Source organism: Anser cygnoides, chromosome 3, assembly GCF_040182565.1.
Source record: "Anser cygnoides isolate HZ-2024a breed goose chromosome 3, Taihu_goose_T2T_genome, whole genome shotgun sequence".
Classification (NCBI taxonomy): domain Eukaryota; kingdom Metazoa; phylum Chordata; class Aves; order Anseriformes; family Anatidae; genus Anser; species Anser cygnoides.
The window spans coordinates 112074159-112098682 of NC_089875.1; the positions used below are offsets into that span (position 1 = coordinate 112074159).

Genomic DNA, 24524 nt, shown 5'->3' on the forward strand with positions numbered 1-24524 from the left:
CCTCCTAGCAAAAAGGTGATACAGTCCACTGCACACATTGAGATCTGTGTTTTTCAATCCTCTGTAAAGTTTAGAGAACTGTAAAACTAGTTGCTAAAATGAACAGATAATCTGCCTTTATCTCTCAGTACCTTAACTCTCATGTACCCTTCCTAAGGGGTAACCAAATGCTTAAGTCTAACCTAACTCTCTGCACTCAGTGTATGACTATCTGCTCTTTTCTGTACTTAAGCTCTGCTAAATCTCCGTGAAATTGTACTGTACAAAGTAAAATATGTAAAATCCTATTCTAAGTATATTTTAAATTCAGTTTAGATATTTGCCCTTAATCTGAGGATTTTTTCTGGTGTTATTAAATTTCCTTGTTCTGTGTTTATGGAAGCAAAGTGCATGGGTCAGGGTTAAGATGAAAAAAAAAAAGAATGGGAAGGACCCCATCTTGGAGAGAAGAAAATGTATTATTCACTTATTTTTTCATTCACCTTTATGTCTGTTGGTGTCTTTATTATTACAAGAATCACACAGTAACCATAAATATTCATAGTGCTGTATGTTCAGCAGACAGTTTGCAAATATGGATTTGATATGGAAGGAGCATCTTTTTCTTTTGAATGTGTGTTCTGCTTTGCACAAAGAGGCCCAAATCCCTGACCAAGGATCTGTTAAACTTTGCTGTCACAAAGATGAATCACTCTGGTCTGTCACCAGCTCAGAGTCCATAACAAGCTTTGGAATGTCCTGAAATTGTCCAAATGGAATTTGTTTAGTTTTTTATAATAGAAGAAATGTTTATGAATTTCTTCAACATGCAGACCTCTAGAGCTACTGAACCAATCTATTTAAAACTTGGCTTGCACTTGAGCACTCAATGGGACATACATAAGTCAGGCTTTAAGTACAATTTTTATTGTTGTAGCAGCTGTTAAGAGCATATTGTTTCACACTTAGAACTACAACAAAGTATTTTCGACTAACTTCCTCAAAACATTTGCATGTGGGTTTAAGACAAAGCAGAACATTTCAGTTTAGTAAGAATTAATTTGTTAGAAAGAACAAGGAAAGTGAATTCTGTATCCAAACCAGAACAGACAGAAAGTGAGACTGGACAAGAGGAAAAGTAGCAAGTACTGAAAAACACCCAGATCATAAATTTGACATTGACATAGACTTTATAAAGTACTAGAGAAAACCCTTCAGATAATCTATTGGATGATCAGTTATGGTTTTTTGGTTTGGTTTGGTTTGTTGCCGGTGTGGTTTTTTTTGTTTGGTTGTTTGGTTTTGTGTGTGGTTTTTGTTTTGTTTTGTTTTGTTTTTTCATTTCCAGCCTTAATGATCTTTTTTCATAGATCTGTGATAATAGCCAGTGTTTCTGCAGAAAATCCAATTTGATACAGTTTCCCACAGTCAGCAACCCATGTTAACTTGACTACGAACTCCTAAAACTGGAACTTCACCAAATACTGGTTTCTCCCAAAAGAAAGTAGTCAATATTTTTATCACTAGTACCAATTTTTTTCCTTTATTATTGTAATCAGGTGAAGCACATGTAGGAAAAGTGTTCCAAATACACAAATTCTAAGGAAACCATGCTCCAAGTAGGGGCAGGAGCAAAAGGAATGCACATGGGACTCCTTGGGGGTCCTGGCTTGGGAGTGAAAGCGATGTGCTTCTACTTGGTGCAGAAATATATTTCAGGGAAAAGTGGAGATGAAATTTCCCTTGGGAATCTAATCCAGAAAGAAGAGTTTGGGGTTGCACAGAGTATTCTTTAAACACTGCATATCTTGAATATCCTTATTTTGATAATTATAAACATCCCATCATGGTACAAATCTTTAAGGTTGAGAAATGCTAATTACACTGTAGTTCAATAAATGCTTGGAGGAGAATAGGAAAAAAAATCAAAAAAACAGATGAGTTATTTTTGTTATTTTTTCCAATATTCCTTCCTCTCCTGCTTTTCTGCCAAGTCCCAAGTGCACTTTCAAAACACATGTTGCACCTACATTATGTTATTCAGACATTTTATACCACAATTTCCTTGACTGTAAACTGTTTATGTTAGTACTGCATGATGCCAAGACTTTCTGAAGAGTTCTGCACAGGGATCAGAGAGTTGTTATGTTGCCCCAAGAGCAGACCCAGAACACTGATAATGGCCAAATCACATCCGCAGTTATGGTTTTCAGAATATTCTGGTTTGATCTTTACTCATTAATCAGGCAAAACTCTGACTGATCAGCATCTGAACACAAAGCAGTGGATTGATTATTTCCTTTGCAGAAAGGTCCATGTTTTAAATTTAGTGTTATAGGACCCGACAACATCCGGTACAAGTTCTCCTCATCGAGATTTAAAAATTCTCTTCACCTTTGCCTTGGACACACATGAAGAGGAAATAATCTTTATCAAACTCTTGTGGGGCTTTTTTTTTTTTCTTGCTACATATTTGGATCCAGATCTTATGCCTATAAATTTTTAAATCTACTTTACTCTTACCAATGATTTTTTCAATATACACACTTATTAGAACTAATGAATACTTTTTTGTTTGTTTGTTTGTTTTTGTTTTCAACTCTCTAGCTATTTTATTCCTGTCTGGGAAAAATAAAATAAAATCAAACGTTTAATGCATAGCCAGCTTCCTTTACATCATTAACAGGAATGCTGAGGCCTAATCTAATTATAGAACCTGTCATTAAGCAAATTCCAAAGCAAATTCTGTTCAGTGTATTGTATTGTATTTCCCCAAACCGAATGTATATACCTTCAAGTAAACTTGTGGCTTCTTCTTTTCAATATAAAGTGAATTTTCTAATGATATCAGGTTAACCGGAGGCACTAACATTCTGACCCTTTATCATGTATGACGTAACTTTTCCAGAAGCTCCCAAAATCCTAATCTGGAGGAAATAATTAGAACGAGAGCATCATTCACAATAGGATTGCCAGCAAGTCACATACAGAACACATCTATAAGCATTAATTAAATTTAAATGCAAAATCAATTAAATTTAAACATCAATTGAATTTAAATGCACCATTCATTCCATTTAAAAATGCAGCCACAATAATAATAATAATAATCCCTGCAAGAAAAAAGAACCCTACCCTCCATAAATCCATTAATCTCACTTCTGTGCTTGAATTCATCACTTTCACGATACATACCAACCAAGAATCCTCTAGGACAGCTCCCAGCCAATTTTAGCAAATACTTTCTACCAAAAGGGAACCAACAAGGGCTGGTCCTTTTTCATGCCCTTGACACAAGCTGGTGCACATTTGCTCTTACACACAGTGCTGTTGAAGTCTGTGTGACATAACTGTGTAATATAGTTTCAAGTTAGATGAATAAGCAGGACCAGAATGAAAATGCATAATGAGAATGTCCATGAATGGTCCTCCTTAAAGAGCTTTCAAAAAACTTAGTATCTAGACTACTGTATCTTATCATTTACTACAAAGTGTACACACGTCTGCTTTTCTTGTACATTCCCAAAAATATTTTCAGACATTTTCTCTACATTTTCTGGACTCTCAGTCACTGCAGCCACATGACCATTAGTAATGGGTAATTTGACTTCTTGGATTCACCACTGGGATAAAAATAGAACATGTGGCTGATACATAAGGAAGCAGATACTTTGGCAAATTAGTGTTATTTTAGAGGGTCAGGAATACTTACTGCAGTATAATTTATGTGGGGAAGGATGAAATTAAACAACAAAACTCAAAACTTTACTTGCATCTCAAGTTTTGTTAGGGGCCTGTCCATATTTTTTGGCACAATTAGTATTTGGTAAAGGAAGAAACTGGTAGCCCATTAGAAGCTTAAGCACTAAATAACACTATTTCTCAGGCCAGGAACAAAGCAATCAATTACTAGCAAACAGCAGCAACAACAGCTGGTAGGGAACATTGTATAAGAGTAGTGCTGAATAAGCCCAGGGTAAATGAAATGTGTCTTTGATAGAAATCGTATGTCAGGCCTTCACTGATGAAGCTGCAATATTTCCCATGGTTCACACTAATGAAAAACAGTCCTCATGTCTTCCTGGAAAAGTTACTCTTTTTTCAGCAAAATATTTTTGTTTTAATTTTATTTTCTATGGATGTTTTCTGCAAAAGAAGAAAAAATCATTGTTAATTATATTCAAAAGTTTCCTATTTATAACTAAGATAGTTTCTCCATCATGCAGAAAGTATGCTCAATTACTATTTAACAAAGAATACCAGAAAGTAATGATATTTGTGTTCCAGTTCAGGTGCCTAAACATTACTTGCATAGGAGCTGCTTTGGTACGACCTAAAATCAACGTCCTTTTCCTCACACACCTATTGTACTCCTCTTATTTTGATTCTCAGTTATAGTTCTTGGGGTTCTTGCATACCCATTTTGAAAAATTGGACTTGAGTTTATAGTTCAGCCATAACTGTCAATTTGATAAACTGCCTTAGTTCACGACAAGTTCAAACAAACCGCAATTGTTCTTTCTCAGTTTAATCAGCAGATAATATAAATAGCATGGTCTACAAATAGGGTAACATTTAGGAGTCAGTCATCCCAGGCTCTTGAAATAGCCAGTGATGAGAGACAGGGGGTAACCTACAATGTTCAGGAGGTGCCTGGATTTTGCAAGTAGAAAGCATTTGTCATCTTCAGGAGATACAAACCAAGGCTGAGGGGGGTGTGTCCCTGTCCTGTAAAAGGCACTTACAACAACTCTACTCATCTTTGGTCCTTGGGTTCAGTGACCCAGGCAAGCTGGCACAGTTCCCCTTCTGATCAAGGAATTGCCTTATCTGGAATAAAAGCTCCCCTTTCTCAGCATGCTGAACCCCATTTTAGAAGTGGATTAAGTTATGCATTTTATATCATGCTCAAATAAGTGTACTTTGTGTACTTTGTGTTCAAGGTATACTACTACCTCACAGCTTTCAATACTAGACCAAACAGAGTAAATGGTGGATCAAATAAAACTATGAAATTCAGTGGCATCTTTAAAGGGACAGGTTTGAAATTTGTCTAGCACTCTAAAGTACCAGAATCACAACATATGATACGAATCATGGATCAAACAACAAAGGAACTGAGAACCTGTCACATCTCAACTACCAGCTCAAAGTTGGATTGTGTCAGCAGAAGTGACTGAAAGTCCTGAGAATCCTCCACACCCAGAAGGTGTGTTTCAGCTTCTATGAAATTACTGGGAATTCTTCATCCTGCTTTCAGCAGGATGTAAATCCTGCTGATCTCAGTCTCAAAATGTCATTTAAAAAAAAAGCACAAACTGCAACTTTTTAGTTTTGGCTGAGTTCTGTTCTGTTCCTACAACAGTGATTAAAAAATGCCCTTCCCAAAGCTATAGCAACAACTCATATATCCCCAGTGATGTTTCTAAGAATCATTAGTTGACAAGCTGCAATGCCGTAAATAACAGCTCCCTTAAGAAATTCAGTGTTTGGGTTATACTTAATGTTAAACATGTTTTAACATACTCAATAAACTATCACATGATATCACTACCAGGCAGAATAAAGACAGTTTGGGTGCATTTACAGTGAATCTACATACCTCAGTATGCTTGCATTTCTTTTCAAGTGTAGACTGAGCTACACTGTGATGAAGATTCAGGAGTGTTTGCAGCCAGTTTAATTCATAATCCCCTCACATTATTGACAGGAATCTTCACTGCCATTCCAGCTTTGGACACCACAATAGATGAAAGCTAGTTTCATGCAGAATATGCCAGAGATGAATAAAAGGTTAGAATAACTACTTCAGAAGACAAAATGAAGTATTTTGTTAGGCCTCTGCCTCCAAAAGTCAGATTTTATCACAAGCACTGATTTTATGTAAATTTAAGTGTTTTTATAAAGACAGTTAAAAAAAAATATCTTCTTGCCACCATGAAGATATCTAAGCAAAGGCCTTTGTCATCTGATCAAAGATCCCTGTCATCTGCTGAGTATTCCATGGCTAAAAAGCAACCAGGTGAAATGCACAATACATTTCACGGAACTCACGGAACTGCTGGGCTCGCATGTTGAGAGCTTTGTAATTGCACTGCTACTACTACTAAAAAAAAAAAAAAAAATGGTATATTCATAAATTCATAAATTCATAGGAATGAGCTAACATTTCAGCCCCACAGATATGATTCCGTGACATTGAGATGTATGGTTTGCAGCAAGTGTTACATCTCCAGAAGTGTCATATAGCTCACATCCCCCTGTACTCTTTTTCATACTGTAAATATGTGATCCCGGTATGAGCACCTCCTGTTGCAGGGGAGGGAGTGGGTTCCGAATGGCAGCCAGCAGGAGGCTTGGAGACTTTTGCACCTTTAATGACTTGCAAATCAAAAGCATGAAAACCCAACTACATTCCTCAAACTGTTTTCCCATTCAGGCCTGATAGCCTGCATCATTTTCTCCTATGCTATTTCTGTTATTCTCAATACTTGATTTTTGGTCTTTCAGTGAATTTTTTAACATGGAGGGAAGGGGGTAGGGTGGGAGAAGGGATCTGTCCAATGATCTCAAAGCATATGTTTTTGATTTTAATAAGATTATGGATACCAAAGGAATAAAAATGGAAATCACTACTGCCAAGATATGAAAGAAAGTTTGCATAGTAAAATAATTTAAACCCTAACATTTGGACCCAATAAGGCTAACAGAACGTTTATTCCATATTTTTGGAAAGTATGCTTTTTCTGCACATTAAGTGGTACCAATAAAAAATAATGATTCTCACTCAGTTTATTTCTATAAATTATATTGTTTTATAGTTTTCCAGGGCACAGTTATGTGTCAGATTCTATGGCAAACACCTGGGTGTAAAATGCAATAAGCTTGTTACTTCCAGCAGGGGTTGGGGGAGGAGTGCAAAAACCCTCCATTCTCCTCAAAATGTACCTATGTCCAAGAAAACTGGATTGCAGTTTATCTAAAAAGAGCCAAATTCTTTTTCACACTTCAGGAATTATCATTTGCATCTCCTTTTGACTTGCTAGTGATATAAAACTGAAACCTTCCGGGACTTGGAATCGGATGCATCAACAGCTTCAGACATGAACATGAATTTGGTGGTCCTTGCCCAGTGTCTAATAAGTGACTGTCTCTGTCACGGGTTTGCCCTTTAATTTAGTACAGGTCAGTGTACGTTGAATACAACACAGTCCATTTATGTGAGTTTTTAAGAAGTTATGAATGTTAAAAAAGTTTCATAACTTTCAAAAGTTATGATGTTACAGAGACTAACACTCAGAGATTATGGATAGATTACAGCTAGGAATGCCCTTACAGCATCAGTTTGGTCCTTTTTATGTATGCACTATAATTACAGCTGGTTGGAAATGTTCCATCAAAACTTTTTTTCAGTGAAAAAGAGTTTTCTGTGGGAAAACATTACATTTTTCCAGAAATGTTTCAATTTTCCATAGGGAAAATGTAAGCAAAATACATTCTTTTGGGTCAAATCAACTGGATTCTAAATATTTCATCTTGTTAAGCTGAATAAAAACACTTTGTTTCAGGTCAATGTGACACTAATATATATCTGCTGAAACTGCTGTGTTGCATCACAGCACTTGCAGCTTAGACCAGCTCCCGTGTGGCAAGAAACATACAGCGCAGTACCCCTCTTGTTGACTTCCCCACCATTCTGCAAGTGGCAACACAAGACCCTGAAACACAAGACCCTGAAAGCAACAGGATTCAGTACAGCAGCTAAAGTCACCTGAAACTGCAATAAAATAAGAGATTTATTTCATCCTACATTAGCCACCTAATAATTAGCCATGGTGTCTAAGCAGGATGGTTAAATCTGTTGAATAGCAAGAGCATATCCTTACAGAAGACAACTTATCCTCCCTAAATACAGATGATTAAATTAGGTATCACTGCAGGGGAATTCATCTCAGCCATCTTTTTCTGTGGACTAATGATGGAGAGTAGATGTCTACCTTAGTCTAGACTCTCACTTGTGTGAAGGCAGTTTGACACACCTACCCATTGGGTTGACATTTCTCCGTCAGCTCTGTTTGTTCTGTCTCTTGAGGAAAATGTCTGTCTGCGTTTCATCTCAAAGTTAAAATGTAGAGGCAAATCCTTGTGCATGAACAGTGCCAGAAGACTTCACTGAAGTTTCATATCAACAAAGGCTTCTGCCTAGGCTTGGGACAGTGAGCATCAAAGTGAAGTAGTTATCCTAGCAAAAGAAAGACAACTACTTATCTCTACAGACTCACAGGCATAGGGAAATTGAAATAATTTTGGTGCACAAGGAGAATTAGAACCTCTGGTCAAGAAAAAAAAAAAAGAAAGAAAGTGATTGCAAGTTAGCAATTGCTTAGCTAAAGATAATAATACATCATAATGCATATATTTAGAGAAATAAGTATTGCTGAACTGTACTTGCTACAGAAGTGTCCACAGATCAGTCAAGTGCAATGCAGTAAATTGTCCACACTCCGTGGAGTGGATACCCTTTACCCTGCAGAGCTTAGTCTGGCTAGACAGGACAGAAAGAAGATAAGAGAAAGCACTACGACAACATCAGCTCATGTTGACAGCTAGTGGTGCATTGGAGCCATGTGTGTCATGTGCTATTTGCTAAGGAAGGCTAGCCATAGAAGAAAGGAACTGAGGAGAGGAAGGAGGAATATGAGAGGGACAAGAAGGGAAAGAAGAGGAAGTGGAAGGTGAACATGGCCAATTACATTGGAGAGGGGGAGAGTCCAAAGTGCATGCCTCAATAACTTTTGCATTTCTTGAATTTACAATACTTACTTTTGCAACCTTATAAAATGTTCATAATATTGTTTTAGAATACAGAATATAAACCATATGTGCCTGTGTCAAACTACATATAATATGCATGTCCTGGGTATTGTGTTTTGCAAATTTAGCAACAGTCTCACACACACGGCACTCATTAGCATATGTGCAACCACAGTGAAGTTAATAGGATTAGAGCTTGTCAGGAATTTTTCAATTAAACTTTTTTTTTTTTTCATTGGAAAATACCACTTCATTGAAATTTAAACTGTGCATGAGAACCTAGCAGTTTGGGTGTAATTTGCTGTAGGAAAGGTTCCTCAGGTCCTGGAATTTCTGATCAGAACTGCAGGGAAAAAAAGTTTAGAGTAACATTGCAGTCAGAGTAAACAGATGGACATTGAAGAACCACACATGAGTGTCTGCCATGTTGTTCACATGCCATCAATGAGATCCTGACTCAGTCTGTGGCTTATCTAGGGGTGAATCCCATCAGTTTGAAGTTGACTCTATCAAATCCTGAGTGACAACAAGACCATAATATCTCTCTGGGCAGTCTCTCCACTGGATGGGTTCCATACATAAAAGTCAAAAAGCTTTTTCTTTGTCCTAATAGGAAATAAGTGCAGAGCTATCTGCATATCATCTCAGAAATCACCTCACCAGCAACATTGCTTTTACCAGTTACTCTCAAGATTCAGGAAAAACATGTTGCACTGAATGAAAGGACTCAAACAGATACATGAAAGGAAAATTCCAGATGAAAAAATGTGACTGCACTGTTCATTGTCCAAGTCCTTCAGAAATGTAAAGATGTGTTTTTTAATTTTGCCATTAGTGCATAGCACAGAATTGTGCCATATCTAAGCTCCCATACCCACTTTGACTATATGGTGCGTCTTTGCATATAAGAACATATAGTAAAGAGCCTGGTAGCTGTCTTATCTTCTTCTTCTTTTAATTCAGACATTGTACTATTTTTCCTCCCCCTTGAATATGTTTCCTTTAAAAGAAATGTAAAATGGTTTGAAATCAACAGTTAAGGTTTGCTGAAGTAACTCCTAAATTTTCTGCCATGAACTGAACATGCTGTCAGAGTATGGCATCCCTTTGAAAACGGCAAATATGCTGGAAAGGCACCAAAGAAACTTTGATAATTCTGAACGGCATCTTTAAAACAGCAGCACTACAGAACAGAAGAAGAGCTCAGGGGAATGCACAGAGCCACTTACTCTCCAAAAATAAAACAAGTAATGCTTCACTTTGTTGAAGTTACCAGCGGTCGGTCATTGTTGGTTGAAAACTAAAAATGTATACTTTTACATTCTTAGCACACGTACACAGTGCCAGCTGGCCTTATGGCTTAGTTTTGCAACCTAGGGGGCTTAAAGGATCTCAACATCTGCAAAATTATGCTTTGATTTCTGGCATCGACAGATCTCAAGGGAATGAAACCAAAGCAATTGCCAGCCAGAACTCACATTTTGACATGTTAAGCAAGGGGCTGTTCCTGAGAGTTTTTGCCATTTTGAGAAGAGCATTAAGCTATATACTTATAGGGCAGAAGAGAAAGAAAGAGAAGGTGACAGACATCAGTGTTACAGTATTTCTGCTACCAGGGAGAGTGGCTATTGGAACCAGTGTAAAGGAATATATTATGAGAAGGATGGGAATGGAAGGAAATTGGCAGGTTCTGTACATTAATGCTTATTTTTCAGTTGCACCATGTTCATTAGAATAACTGAAAAGTAAAAAAGAATAATTATTTAGTGTTGGGGCTGACATTAAAAGAAAGAAAACAAGAACTCTAGGGTAATAGAAAATATACACTGTTATCTTTTACAATGCTTTTTTTTTTTTTCCTCCACTCCAACAACCTGGGATCTTGCTTAAAGATTTATGGCCATGCAAACAAAAATATGGCAGTTTTATATTAAAAAACAGCACATGAGGTTAGCAAATCAGAAAAAGATAAGTACTGTACCTATGCCCTATATAGCTTTTATTGGACAGGACGAGCAAAAAAATATCAGAAACCTGTGGGTAGGAACTTAATTTTCCCCAAGTTCTTCCACACTCAGCACTTGAGGAATTGCAGCTCTGCAGCTCTGGAATTACTGCCTGACACTCATCATAGCTGTTTGCTGATCCCAGGGATTTACAATAGGTCACTGGTGTTTAGTGACTGGTAACTCTTACCACCCTTTCTCACAAGAAACTGAACACAGAAAACTTGAGCTGGAGCAGTTTTTCAGAATGAAGACTGCAGTGAATTCTTTCCTGGCCTTGGGAAACAGCATCATTTCCATTCATATCGGCTCAGAATGATCCTTGGAACATAATTTTCCTAGTAAGTCACTTTAACCACATCAATTTCTCTCTTTTATCTTTGCTTCCCTCCTTTAATTCATCTCTTTTTTTTTGTGTCTTCAAGACGTTCTCTATATCTTGCCCACCTCACTCCTCTCATTTATTAAGAATGACAAAAGAGCAATCTTCTGGTAGTTTCTCCTAGGTATTAAGCCTCAGAATCCACATTGTCAGTTGTCATAGAAGTACCTTACACTTTTGCTCCTAGTTTCCCTTCATGCTCAAGCATTTTTTATAAGCATCAAAAACAAGGAGATGATTAAACAGGTTTGAACATAAAAACAGGAAGATGAGAACATGGTTAGCTTGTTCATTGCCCTTTCTTAGCAAGAAAAATGCCTCAGGCCCTCCTGTTGAACTTTGCTCTGTCATGATACCTCCAGTAAAATGGAAAATATATAGATGCTTGATTTTCTGATATGCTTGCAGACTAATAATGTCTCACAGCTGCCTCACCCTTCTTTACTTTAAATCGTTTAATACGTTTTACATACCAGCATTGCAAGTTCATTGTCAGTATGGTTCTGGTGTGGCAGAAAGAGCCATTCTGTCCCATGTTTGCATAACACCTAGCACATCTTCTGTGCTAGGCTATGCTGACATGGTCTGCACCAATACAAACAAATATAGTAATTTTAGAAAAGCATTGTACTCAGATTAAATTTAGGGTCCAACAAGATGTTACCTCATGCTCAGGAAATCCCATATCACTGGAGGTTGGGTGGGAGGAGAGAGAAGACGGAAATATCTCTGCGTGACCTTCACTGGCTTTGGACGCCTCCCTTGGTGTTTTTCAGAGCCAGGCTGCCAGGCCAAAGAGACCTTTAGTCTGATCCAGCATAGCCATTTTCACGTGCTTCTGTCTTTTCCCATCACCTGTATGATGGACAGGAGTAAGCACTGAAATAGCCTTTTGGAGAAAGAAGAGGGAGAGAAGAGGTGGACTTAATGCTTTCAGTACTTAGGCTGTAAGTCCTAATCATCTCAAAGGCAAGCACAAGGCTTTGAGCTATAGACTGAAGATTGTAGGAAAATCTGAAATTATTTCCTTGAGAGAAGGGGACTGTGGTCATCTTACATAAAATCCTGTTTTCTTCACAATGCTTTCACATCAAAGACATTCTGAAAGTTAAAAATGCTGAAGCAATCCTGATCCTCCTGTAGTCTTAGCCAACACCACTGAAAGAAGATTTGGGCCTTTTGTTAATAGGAATTGATTGCAGCTTCACAATGACAGAAAGCATCAGCAGTATCTTCTCCACCTTTTACCTGTGTCACAGGTCTTAGAGGGAAAGCCAAATATACATTCAAAACGTATATTCAGCAATATAGTGAGGAACATACTCTGATCTCCTTTCCCTGAAGAACTACAATTTATTCCCTTCAATACGAAACATTTTTTTCCTTCCAAAAACAAAACAAAACAAACAAACAAACAAACAAACATAAGAAATGAAAACTTCAGGGACAAGCCACAATGAACATCAAAGGTGAGGGAGGGCAGGATCTAGTAGACTAGTCTTAGACTACTAGACTGTGGCAAAATTACGGTGAAATGTTCTTTACTGAACTGCATTCCCTTGTTGCAGCTAAATGTAAGGAAATTCCCCCAAAATGTCAGGAGAATCAGCCTTGGAAATACACAGGACCATAAGGTGCTTTTGTTTCCCTGCAGAAAGGATGCCTCTTTTTCATCTGGATTTCAGTCTGATGTACTGCTATCTCCTCCTATTAGCCCCATCAGTTCCCCACAGGCGATATCATGTCACCACTGTCCAGGAAGACAAGAATTCAGCATCTTTCAGTCTCGGGTAGTGAACGAATCTCAGCCTACCCACTTCCTCCCAGGAGGGACTTCAAAGCAAGAGCAGAGACTGCAGTCCTCCTGGTGACCCTCCCAGAGGGGCTAGGGCCAGGATACATGATGGGACCCAAGCAAGTGCTAACAAACAGGATAACCGTATGTAATCCTGTCATTCATTTCTCTTGTTCGCTCCAGCAGCAGCCCCAAACACTACCCTTTTACCAGCAGCCTCTCACCTCACCAGCAATGGCCTGAATCACCTCTCAAATAATCATCAGCTGCATTCAGCAGCTAAAAAAAGACCAAAAAAAAAAAAAAAAGGAAATTACTTTGATAGCTAGGTAGCTGCATTGCAGGAGAAAAGGGTCATGGGATGGGAATGGGATGGAGTTTATTTACTATCTGTGATTGACAGATCTTTAACTTTTGCTTCCTGACTGGCAGGACCATTGATGGGGTTGCCAGGCAGGATGGAGATGAGCAACAAAACTTTTTTTTTTATTACTATTATTTATTAATATTTTATGTTTTATTTTTAACCTTACAGGACATTTCCTTTTAGATGACATTACTTCAAGCTTTTCGTTATTGCTCTGCAGGAGGAGAGCGAAGAACGGCCTCAGAGCCCAAGCACTGTCTTACCTTCCAGGAGAGGATTTTCAGGCTGCCATCCAGAATGGTGCACTTTCCTCTTTTAACTGGGGGCTTGTTATAGTTTGCTGTCCAAAACTAAACCAGCCAGTACCTCTAAGTACCCTTTTCATGACTTGAGAGAATCGCTCACATCTGTAGACATTTCATTGTCTGTATAGGATATCTTCCCTGGGATGATCTCGCACATACTTGAGAAGTGCTTGTGTCCCTCTATGCTGAGAGAGAACAGTGACTACTTTGGAGTTAGACCCCTACCTCTCAGATGCATCCATCAGTGCATGGTCAGGGCATGTGGCCTGAGTGCTGCCCAAGCCAACAAGTTCCTCAGTTCTGCCTTCATGCTAGCTCAGAACCTGCTTCAGCTTCTGTATCAGTAGAAGGGAGATTTGACTACTCTATATACATGAAGGAGCTCTGAGGGTCTAGTTCGACAAACCATTACTAGAACCAAAAGAAGAAATTAGAGCTTTAGAAAGGTCTGATGATCATGCTGTGAGTCTGAATCCTGGGGACATGAAGTAAATTATATAAATTGTAAAATATATGATAAAAGTAGAAGAGGAAGGAAAAATGACTCTCACTCCATTGTTGTTTCAGGGCCACCCAGGGACCTGCAGAGGCCATATTAGCCATCAAGCTGCAAATAAGATGTGTGATGGTACAGCTTTAGGAGCTGTTTGTATTTCTTGTGGCCTCACCCAGGCAGCAGAGGCAGGAGCAAAGCACTGCTTGATACACATTGTTTAAACACTAGCACACGTAATAAAATCAAAACCAGGATCCATACGCAAATGTAAATAATTCCTCCTTGTATCTTTAGGTTAAAAGAATTAAACAGACAGAATGAGATCAAGCCATAGAGAAAAAGACATAAAGCTGTCATGTCCTCATGTTAAAACTGCCCCTGTGTGAATGGCAAAGAAATCTCACTATATATATTTTATCTGAAATTACAACTGACATTTACCACCCTTCATAAAAACATGTGAAGCTGACCCAGCTCCTGTAGCAAGACTGACCTCCATCTCCCCTTTGCATGACTTCTCAGAGAGCAGAAGGGTAAGTCTGTGAGTCACTAAAGCCACAGTACCCGTTCATATGAAGCTGCAAGGGTATGAGCTACCGACTCAGCATAAAGGGCCCCATACATAAAGAAAAAGAAAACAACATTCAAAAGATGTCTGACAGACTAAGATATTTGAGGAAATTAACTTGACCTCTACATAACATCCAATAGCAGCACATCTGTAAAAAATAAACAATTCCTACCACCTACAGGTTGCATATTTAATAAGTAAATATGAACACAGCAGCAAAAAAAAATGAAATCCAATCAGCACACTGGCATGACCTTGAGTGATCCTCTTTTCCACAATGACATAGCAGTCTGTTCAGAAACATAGTACTTAATTCAGTACGTCTCTCAAAATGTATAAGGTAAATTACAAATTATCCTTATGTCCATTTTACAGACAACATGGGGAACAGCAAAAGATGCTTGCTGAGAGTCTCTTGTAATATCTGTTACAGAGCTGGAACAGAAAACAGATTTTCCATTTGTCACAATAAGCTTAGTATCTAGAAATATTGTGTTTATTGTTAATAATAGAATTAAAATTAATATTATTTCATAATATTAATATATTTAATTTATAATTAAATTTAATTTAATTTATATTTAATAATATTAATATAATTAATATTATTCCATAGTATTAATACTAATTTCAGTATTAATAGCATACCAACAGACCTGAATAAGTGAGGGGTTCTGTCATTGTAAATATTGCCCTGAGCTAACTTTTTTTTTTTAAGTGGGCTAAAGGATGACCCTCTACCTTCAAATAACAACCCAAAGGACAGAGTTTGTCAGAAAACTATGCAAGAAGTTTGTGAAGGACAAGATAAATTCCTGCTAGTTACAAAAAGAGTGCTCGTGCTCTTTTCTCATTTTTCCTGAGACTTAACACACATGAATTGGAAACTGAAGTGAAGGAGCTTTAGGAGTAATGTTTAAAATAACACTGTTATTGTCACTTTTCAAAATCGGTAAAAAGTAGATATTTCAAATTAAGTTACTTGATTTCAAATCTAGGTCTGTTAGACAGTTGTAATTCTTGTGCACATACTCTTTTTGTTTAAAAATCAATAATAGTGGTACTTGGAATTTCCAACATTTTATTTTCCCCTTTACTTTATATTTATGTCAAGAGCCAAAATAACAAGTACAGATCATCATGACAGTCATCTCAGTTTATGTATCTGCATTTTGTTGCTTAATTTAGACAACGTTCATGCTTATGCTGGTAAGTGAAATTCAGGTTTGTGCAGTCACCCGGTGAATCAGATCAGAGAATGGATACCACTAAAAAAAAATTATTATTATCAATTCCAATTAATTTCTGGAGCTGGTTCACCCATCAACTGTTGCATTTAAGATTTTTTGTGCCTAAAGATAACTTTTACCAGTTCTGCAGTTTGTTGCTTCCAAAAAAGAACATTTTTTCCCCTTCCCACCTCTGTTGTCTAGCCCACACCATTAACCCAGCTCCTTACCCAACCACCATGAGGCCTGTTCAGCTCACTCATCAGCAGACAGCAGGTTCTTCCTCTCATATCCCTCCTGCTGCAGGACTGAGCAGCAGATTGCTTCACCACCCACACCACCCACAGCCCTTGTTCTGGCTTCCTAAACCTTCCCATTGCTGCTAGTCACTATTCTGCTTTAGGACCTTTTTCTTCTTCTTCTTCTTCTCCTTTTGTTTTTATTTTTATTTATTTATTTTTAAATCCCAGGGGGAAGAAAGATCTTGTTGCTTTAAGGAAGCAATGATACCCTTCAAATGTCAAACTGTACAAGGTCTTAGGATCATCAGAGACTTTAACAGGTTGGAACTGAAAGGGCAGCCATGTGAGGAAAACTCACAGCTGGTTATAGCTGGTTATAGCTGGTTATAAATCTCTTTGAAACTATCTAGTTAAGTACAGGAATGCCACCATTTTGAATCTAACCTTTTTATGTCTGTGCTGACAAAATATCATTATGTTTCTTGTCTGAGGTGGTACTTAATGTCAAAGGCAGGAAACACGGTACTAATTATATCTTTAGCATCTGAAAGAAGAGGAGAGGAAGGAGAAGCCTTTAAAGTCCTCCTTGGTATTGTATAGCATGTGTCTGCCCTCAGAGTTTGCAGCTTTTAGTTTTATGCCTTGAAGTCATCATTAATAATTACTTACAAGTATGAATGTTAAGCATAGCAAGGGATAGGGTGTGCCGCAAAGAACTCAGTGGGGTAAAAGATTAAGGGGAAAAATAAAAGGAGGGGTATAATATTATAATACCTCAATTTTTAGGAGCATCCAGAGATTAACTAGCTTACCTGAAGCTGCAGGGGAAAACATCCCATCCAGTGGCCCAGGGCTGGGGCACTGAACCTCAGCTGCAGTGATGGCGTGCAGAGCAACACCTCTCTTTGCCATCCTGCCATACACCAGCTATTCCTGCAACTTTCTGGTTAAGACGATGCTCTTAGGAAGGAGACAACATGTACCCATTACCCATTACAACATTACAATAAGAGAACATACTGCAATAATTCCTACAATTTGTCACATTTATATGCAAAAATTCTTTCAACTGATTTCAGCTTCTAACATGCACACTACCCAAAGGAAGGGCACCACCTTTATAGGCCTCTAAGTTCATAACTTAGCTCAGCTCTTAACTTTAGTGAATAAAACTTTAAACATGTTTTAGGTTAGCTGGGAAGAATCTCAGGTCCTCTTTCCAAAGAGGTGTCAGTAAGGCTCTTTCATTCTCATGCCCTCCCCCATGCAAAATAATTCACTATTTCTGTCATTGCCACATTACAAAATAAGAAAACTCAGGCCTGTGTGCCTACATCAGGGTCATATTTTATTGAGCTTCATAACTCCTGAATAGTTTACTTAAGGTAATGAATTAGCTTTGAAGATCAGAAATGAAAAGCCAGATTCTTGGTTGCTTATGTTTAATTTAATTTCCCCAATACAATATGACTGATTTTAGGAAGCACTGCATTTCTACTGCCATGTCAGCTTGATGTTCATCAGAAGTTATATTGTTTTTTAGAATATTTCTTACAAGAATTTAATAGTACAGAAGTTTCAGTCAAAGTTATGTGTTTAGTGCCCCCTGATTTCTATATGGGCTAGGACAGAAAGGTGTTGGCAAGAGGATCCTGCATCCTTGAATCCTGCAGAAAAGATTCTCTCCAAACTATGTGGTTACATTCCAGACGCACCTGAATCTTTTCATTGCCTATAGAGGGAACTTTAACACATTGAGGCTTATTCACTAAGCACTAAAAATTTCATTGCAAGTTAGATGTTTAAGGTAGGAAACCAGGCTGCTCCCAAAGTTGATCAATTCATGAAGTTTAGGGCCAGATGAGACCTATACATCATCTAAACTAACTTATGTTTCTCACAGATCATTAAATTCCACCATTTTGCCTCTGTGCAATAAATTAAACAAGCTTAAAAAGAGGATAAAAAATAATAACTGAAATCAAAATATAAAGAAAAACTGCAAGCAATCATGCCAAAGGATAGAGCTGACCAACTTCCTGTCCAAAAAGTAGTCCCTATGTTCAAAAATGTGAACTCTATTTTGAAACATTTCAAACATTTCTGTGATGGGCTGTAGTACATACCCTAGCTGGACAAGACATCTGGGATGTCTACATGCTCTCAAATCATCCTTCTGAATATACTCTGGTGCTTTTGATCCTGACATATGCAGCATTTCAAAGAGAGTTTGCCAGGACACATGCATAGCTGGAGAACTATTCTCCTTTCACCCACCTGGAAACTACTAGTCCTTCTTTAAAAGTTCTTCCACCCATGGAGTTGTCCCACTCAAAACAAAACCAAAAAAAAAAAAAAAAGGAAGCCAGTATATCGGCATGCCCTTAACACACATTGGTTGCCATTAAATAAAACATAGATATGACAGATTTCCTATGACTGGGGGGAGAGTCTTAGCCCATGGAAGTATCTTTGTATTATTTATGTGGTTGACTAAACTCAGACCATTTCCGGTCACTGTTCCCCAGAGGTCAGTGTTGGAACCCACCCTCTTTAATATCTTTATGGATGATTTGGATGAGGGAATTGAGTGTACACTCAATAAATTTGCAAACACCAAGTTGGGGGAAAATGTCAATCTGCTGGAGGGTAGGAAGGCCCTGCAGAGGGACCTGGGAGGGTCAATGGGCAGAGGCCAATGGGATGAGGTTCAACATGGCTAAGTGCCGGGTCCTGCACTTTGGTCACAACAGCCCCATGCAGCTCTACAGGCTTGGGGCAGAGCAGCTGGAAATCTGTGCAGAGGAAAAGGATCTAGGGGTGTTTGTCAATGCTCACCTGAACAGGAGCTCGCACTGTGCCCAGGTGGCCAAGAAGGTCAAAGCCACCCTGGCTTGTATCATTGATAGTGTAGCCAGCAGGGCCACGGAGGTGATTGTCCCCCTGCACTGTGCTCTGCTGAGGCTGCACCTCAAGTACTATGTTCAGCTTTGGTCCTCTCGGTACAAGAAGGACATCGAGGCCCTGGAAGGTGTCCAGTGAAGGGCTAAAAAGCTGGTGAAGGGTCTGGAACACAAGTCTTATGAGGAGTAGTTGAGGGAACTGGGGTTGTTTAGTCTGGAGAAGAAGAGGCTCAGGGCAGACCTTATTGCTCTCTACAGCTACCTGAAAAGAAGGTGTGGGGAGCTGGGGGTTGGCCTCTTCTCGCAGGTAACTAGTGACAGGACTAGAGGGAATGGCCTCAAGTTGCGCCAGGGGAGGTTTAGGTTGGAAATTAGGAGACATTTCTTCTCAGAAAGAGCAGTCAGGCATTAGAACAGGTTGCCCAGGGAGGTGGTGGAGTCACTGTCCCTGGGGGTGTTGAAGGAAAGGTTGGATGGTGGTTCAGGACATGGTTTAGTGGGTGATATTAGTGGTAAGGGGATGGTTGGACCAGATGATCTTGAAGGTCTTTTCCAACCTTCATGATCCTATGATTCTATGAAATAATGCCCTAACAGAAGATGAAATCTTAGTGTCCATGTAGTTAGGAGGTCTGAAGAAGGAAAGACTCAGATCTTTGCCTCCAATATAGCTTTATATCTCCAAATCAAAAATTGTTCCCAGAAATTAGGAGACCACTACTGAAGATATCCTCTGAACTCAAAAGCTGGCAAGACTCACACCTTACTTACAGAATATTAAATAGTTTTGGGCAATATTTTTAAGCATTTTTATTTTTATAGTAAAAAGTTCCCAGACACTTTTTTAGTGGTTAACAAAATAGTTCATATTCCAGAACAGTAGTCCAACATCTTCCCAGGGCTTGGTACCACCCATACAATTTCCAAAGACAAAAAGCGAAAGCAGCAGTTCCTAACATAAAACTACATGGGTTTTGAAGATCCCCTTCACAAGTGTTTGAGAGCAGTCTGTGGAGAAAAACCTCTTTTCTTATCTGGCTACACATACCATTTTGAAGAATAAAATAGTGCTTGTATACAACAGTATGGCCAACGTGATTATTTCAATAATGAAACAATAATTTTATAAAAAGTGCAGTTGCTACATTTTTGCAAGACTACTTAGTGACATTGACATTTCTTTAACCTCCATAACAAACCACACACTTATTCAACACCACTCTTTGCATGTCACACTGCCCCAGTGTTATGTGATCACGTAATGAAAGACCCTATCATAAAATATAATATGCACAATGGGAACAGAATTAAGGTTACCAAGGGAGTCTTAATTCTGAATTTCCTGACTCTTGTGGGTTTAAATCTCAAACTTAACATTGTATTAACATATTTTTAATTGAGCAAGAGGGGGAAGAAAAGTACGTATTAAAAGCCTTTATTAGTTAAAGATGAGGATTTCCCAACAAACATGGTTTATCTCTCCATTTTTCATTCCAAGTTTTCTCTGTAATTCAAATCTAGCTGCTCTAGTCTCTTTGCAATGAGTCATCTTAAAATTAAGACCTGTGATGTGACACAGTTCATCTTTATTCTCAATTCAGTTGATGTTGCAATCTCTAATCTTGCAGGATTAGACCCTATTCCCTAGGAAGCATTTTCCAGCTCCTGTTAGCTGAGAAGTGTATGACTTTTATAATATTGACACTATTATTAAATGCTTTTAAGTAAATAATAGGAGTGGGGAGTAAGCTCTTCTGCAACAGAATATAGTCGGAGTTGGTGTGAGAGTCTGTTTAGAAAGGATTTAATTTTTTCAGTTCATTTAACTTCTGGGAGTATAACATTCAAGAACAGAAAGAAAACAATTTTCTTTTTTCTTTTTCTTTTTTTTTTCCATTCTTATTCTTTTATAACAATGAATTTTTACCCGAAGACTTTAGGTTTTATAAGACTTTAAATCTTATATAGCATTTTAAGCCACAACAGAGAATTTGGTCATATTTTTATTATTTTTTTCACATCATTCTGTTTTACTCACCCTATGGAAAAATCAAACATTTGATGTTGACTATTGTATAAAAATCCTTTGACATGTCTCTGAAAGCAGTCTCTGGTAAGTCTGTTGTCTTTGGAGAAAAGTGCTTAACTGTCTGATGTAAAAACTTTTTACAAATTGAAATTCTCAGTATATGACTCATTTAAAATTAATTTAAGTCAGCAGGAGATTTTCTGTTAATCTTATTTTTTTTCCTTCTTTCTTTTGTTTTCTGATTGCTTTCTATTTTTTTACTTTTTTTTTTCCTGATCTGCTTTAGCTGTTCTAAGAATTGGACTATTTAATGTAGCTATTGAATAATACTCTAGAAGAGGCACTCATTTAAAAGGACAAAAACTCACCTATCACCAAAGAAAACTCACAGCAAAATAACAGAAATTTCCAATTCTGAGATGTATTTGCAGAGTTTTTGTCTGTCCTCATAAAAGACCATTGGAGGTGAAGTTCTTGAGAGGCAGCTCTTTCTCTGCACAACCCAGTATGAGCTCATCAAAAGGCTCACTTGACAAGACCAGTATTATGAATCTAGTCTCCAAAAGGAAACCAGGGTTATTCTGGTGATAGAAATCAGTGTGTCCTCTAACACAGCCAAGTGTCCTCTGAGGACCCCACTGGGAAATCAATAGAGTTTTATGAGGCTAGCTGCAGCTTTTGTGTAAACGCCATAACATTTTATGATGGGAAGCATAGTCTTTTGCTTTTTATGTAAAAATGGCATTGATTAGGGTTTTTTATGCCTTGCGTGGCTGAATTGTTGGGGACTGTTAAAAGCCCCCAGAAAACCACAGTATAAGTTGTGGTTTGAAAGCCTTGCTGTCCAACGGTAGATAATGTTTTATTTAAATATTTTTTGTCCATTAAAATAAACAGAGATTTGGGGGCCTTTAAACCTCTGAGGTAATGAAATAGGTTTTGTTTTCTAAGAATAAATTCTTAGAAAAATTACATTATAAAAATGGTTGGTTGCTCATTCATTTTTATTACATTCCAAACATGTACCAGGTAAAAGACCAGCTAGTGTAGTTTCTAAACCACATTATGGCCAATGTTTGTTTTTTAATCTGGGATGTTTTCCTCCTCAAGGTTCAGGATGAATTTCTCTTTTCTGATGTTTATGTTTTGTAGGAGAATTTCATTCATACTGGCTATCTGATCACAAGGTATACTTTAGAGTTGAATCCTGTCTTCTCCTTCAGCAAGTGTGGTGTTTTGATGAGGAATTACACTGTTCCAAAAGCTTTTCAGAAAATGTATATGCGTGTGTCTGTACATATATATATACACATACACATATATAAATATATCTTAGCTTGAGATCTAATAGAAATAAAACTATCACTCACTGATCTTGGGCACGAGACAGTGCCAATTACTTTAGGGAATCTTGGTCTTCCTGGTTTCCTTTACATCAGCCCTTGGGAAAGGAGGTAAGACATGGTCCCATCCCAAAGCCTTCTACTTTCTGGATGCTCCCCCAGGACTGGGGTGGGATGACAGAAGATGCCCAGATTTACAGGGTGAAAAGCTGCTTGTTGAGTACCTGCAGTTATGACTAGCCCTCCCATGATCTTTACAAGATTTTCTGAAATATTTCCAGGCTTTTAAGTTAAGGTCCATGGGTATTTCTTTCCATATAGTCAATAATTTTGTTGAGTATGATTTCCAGTCAAAATGCTGTATTTAAAACCAAATATATTTTAAATGGGGGAAAACAACAGTGTAAATATCAGAGTCTGTGGAAAATTTCACAACCCCTCCAGGAAAGGCTTGTGACCTAGATCATGGTTATAGCTATACTTCAGATGGAAATAAAATAGTTCCGAAAAAACAACACCAGTGTTCATACACTGTGAAATGAAACTCACTAAACATCCTTGCCCATCCCACCCAACCTAAAGCTACTCCTGGCAGACAGCAGCAGCTCTGAGAAGTAAAATTTTATGGACTGTAAATAAAATCAGTAAAACATTCCTAATGTAAAGGTCATATATTTCTTCCTACTAAGTCCTTATTAAAGGTGAGGTGGTCAAGGTCTGTGTGCAAAACACACCGCATCAAAGTGGCTTTTTAATTATACTCCAGTGCACTGAGAAAAATATGTCTGCAGATCTCCTAAGGTCTTTTATTTTAAGGAACAGTTCTAGGGTCTTTTTTTTATTTTTATTTTTTCAAGTTTTATCTGATTATTTAGTCAAAAAATTAGAAACCGAGCCTTCTATTTACCCACGGTGCAGTGTTTGCAGCTGCAGAAGAAGCCAGCTTCCTTACGCTGCCCTGGGGGTGACCCCAGGGCTGACCTGGGGGGACCACCCTTACAGGGGCGAGGGGGAGCCAGCCCCACTCCTGCTCCTCCCCGGGGCAGAAATTGGTGTTTTACAAGACGATCGCGTGTCGATGAGAGACAAAGCTGAGGCCACCACATAATATTCTGACTCCAGCCACAAAGGTGGAAAACCAGCAATTTATCACCCAGCCACCCAAGTCCTTGGTGCGATTCCCAGCTATTTAAGAACAAACATAAAAATGTGTGGATGAAATTCTTCCTGAGGTCTCAGCCCACCAGCCTCGGCTTGCATCCTCTCCAAGGGGTTGCAAAGAGTGTGAGCCAGTAGAGAGTGATCTATTTTATGTCTTTTAATTTGCCCCAAAGAGTTCTTATTTGCCCAAGAGATCAATTTCTTTTGGACTTTAAAAAATCCATTTACCTGTCAAACTTTCCCCACAATTATACCACAGAACTGAAATAACATTTTAAAAACCTCAGGGTAAGATCCTGTGCTGTTGAAAAATTTAGACCTTTTAGAAAATGGCTAATTTTTAGTATCTAAAAAAAAAAAAAAAAAAAAAAAAACACGCAGTTGCTTTAAATAGCAATGAAGGGCTGATTCAAGCCATTAAATTTTATGTTGTGTGTAATGTTGTAATTGATGTCAAGCCTTTCCCATATTCTTCACACTGACATTGGGCAGCCTCCTTCTTGCTAAGAGTGCAGATACAAGAATCCAGACCAAGCAAAGTACCAAGGAATGGGTGGCAGAATAGGAGTTCATTGGTAAGAACAGAAAGTTTCAAATTTAAAGTAATTAAGAGTGAGCCAAATCTTGCCATTTTTTTCCCATCCATTTATTTCAGTAGATAATTGGGTGCATTAAGTATTTTGCGGCAAACTGTTTCTTCTGTGTACGCATATAAAACTTTATTGCCCTTGTAAAAAGCATGTTGTGAATTCTGATGCTTCTGTGTGTTTGAGAGCATATAATTGTTCTTTTTGCAGGAAAAGCCTTTTACCTACATCCTAAACTGAACAAGCCAGCTTGCAAAGCAGGAGCTGCTTGTAAGCACAGCATGCTGGATTTAGAGCATTGTGGATGAAAAAAGG

The 24524-nt window shown here is 38.1% G+C and overlaps 1 long non-coding RNA gene across 1 annotated transcript; it reads right to left on the reverse strand.

Moving 5' to 3' along the window:
• Positions 1-1216: 1216 nt before the first annotated feature.
• Positions 1217-18014, reverse strand: LOC136790538 (uncharacterized). Its single transcript, XR_010830649.1, has 5 exons — positions 16175-18014; positions 11846-12070; positions 8023-8221; positions 5582-5735; positions 1217-4125 (listed from the first exon to the last, which is right to left on the reverse strand). It is a non-coding gene; the product is annotated as an uncharacterized lncRNA (long non-coding RNA).
• Positions 18015-24524: the final 6510 nt, after the last annotated feature.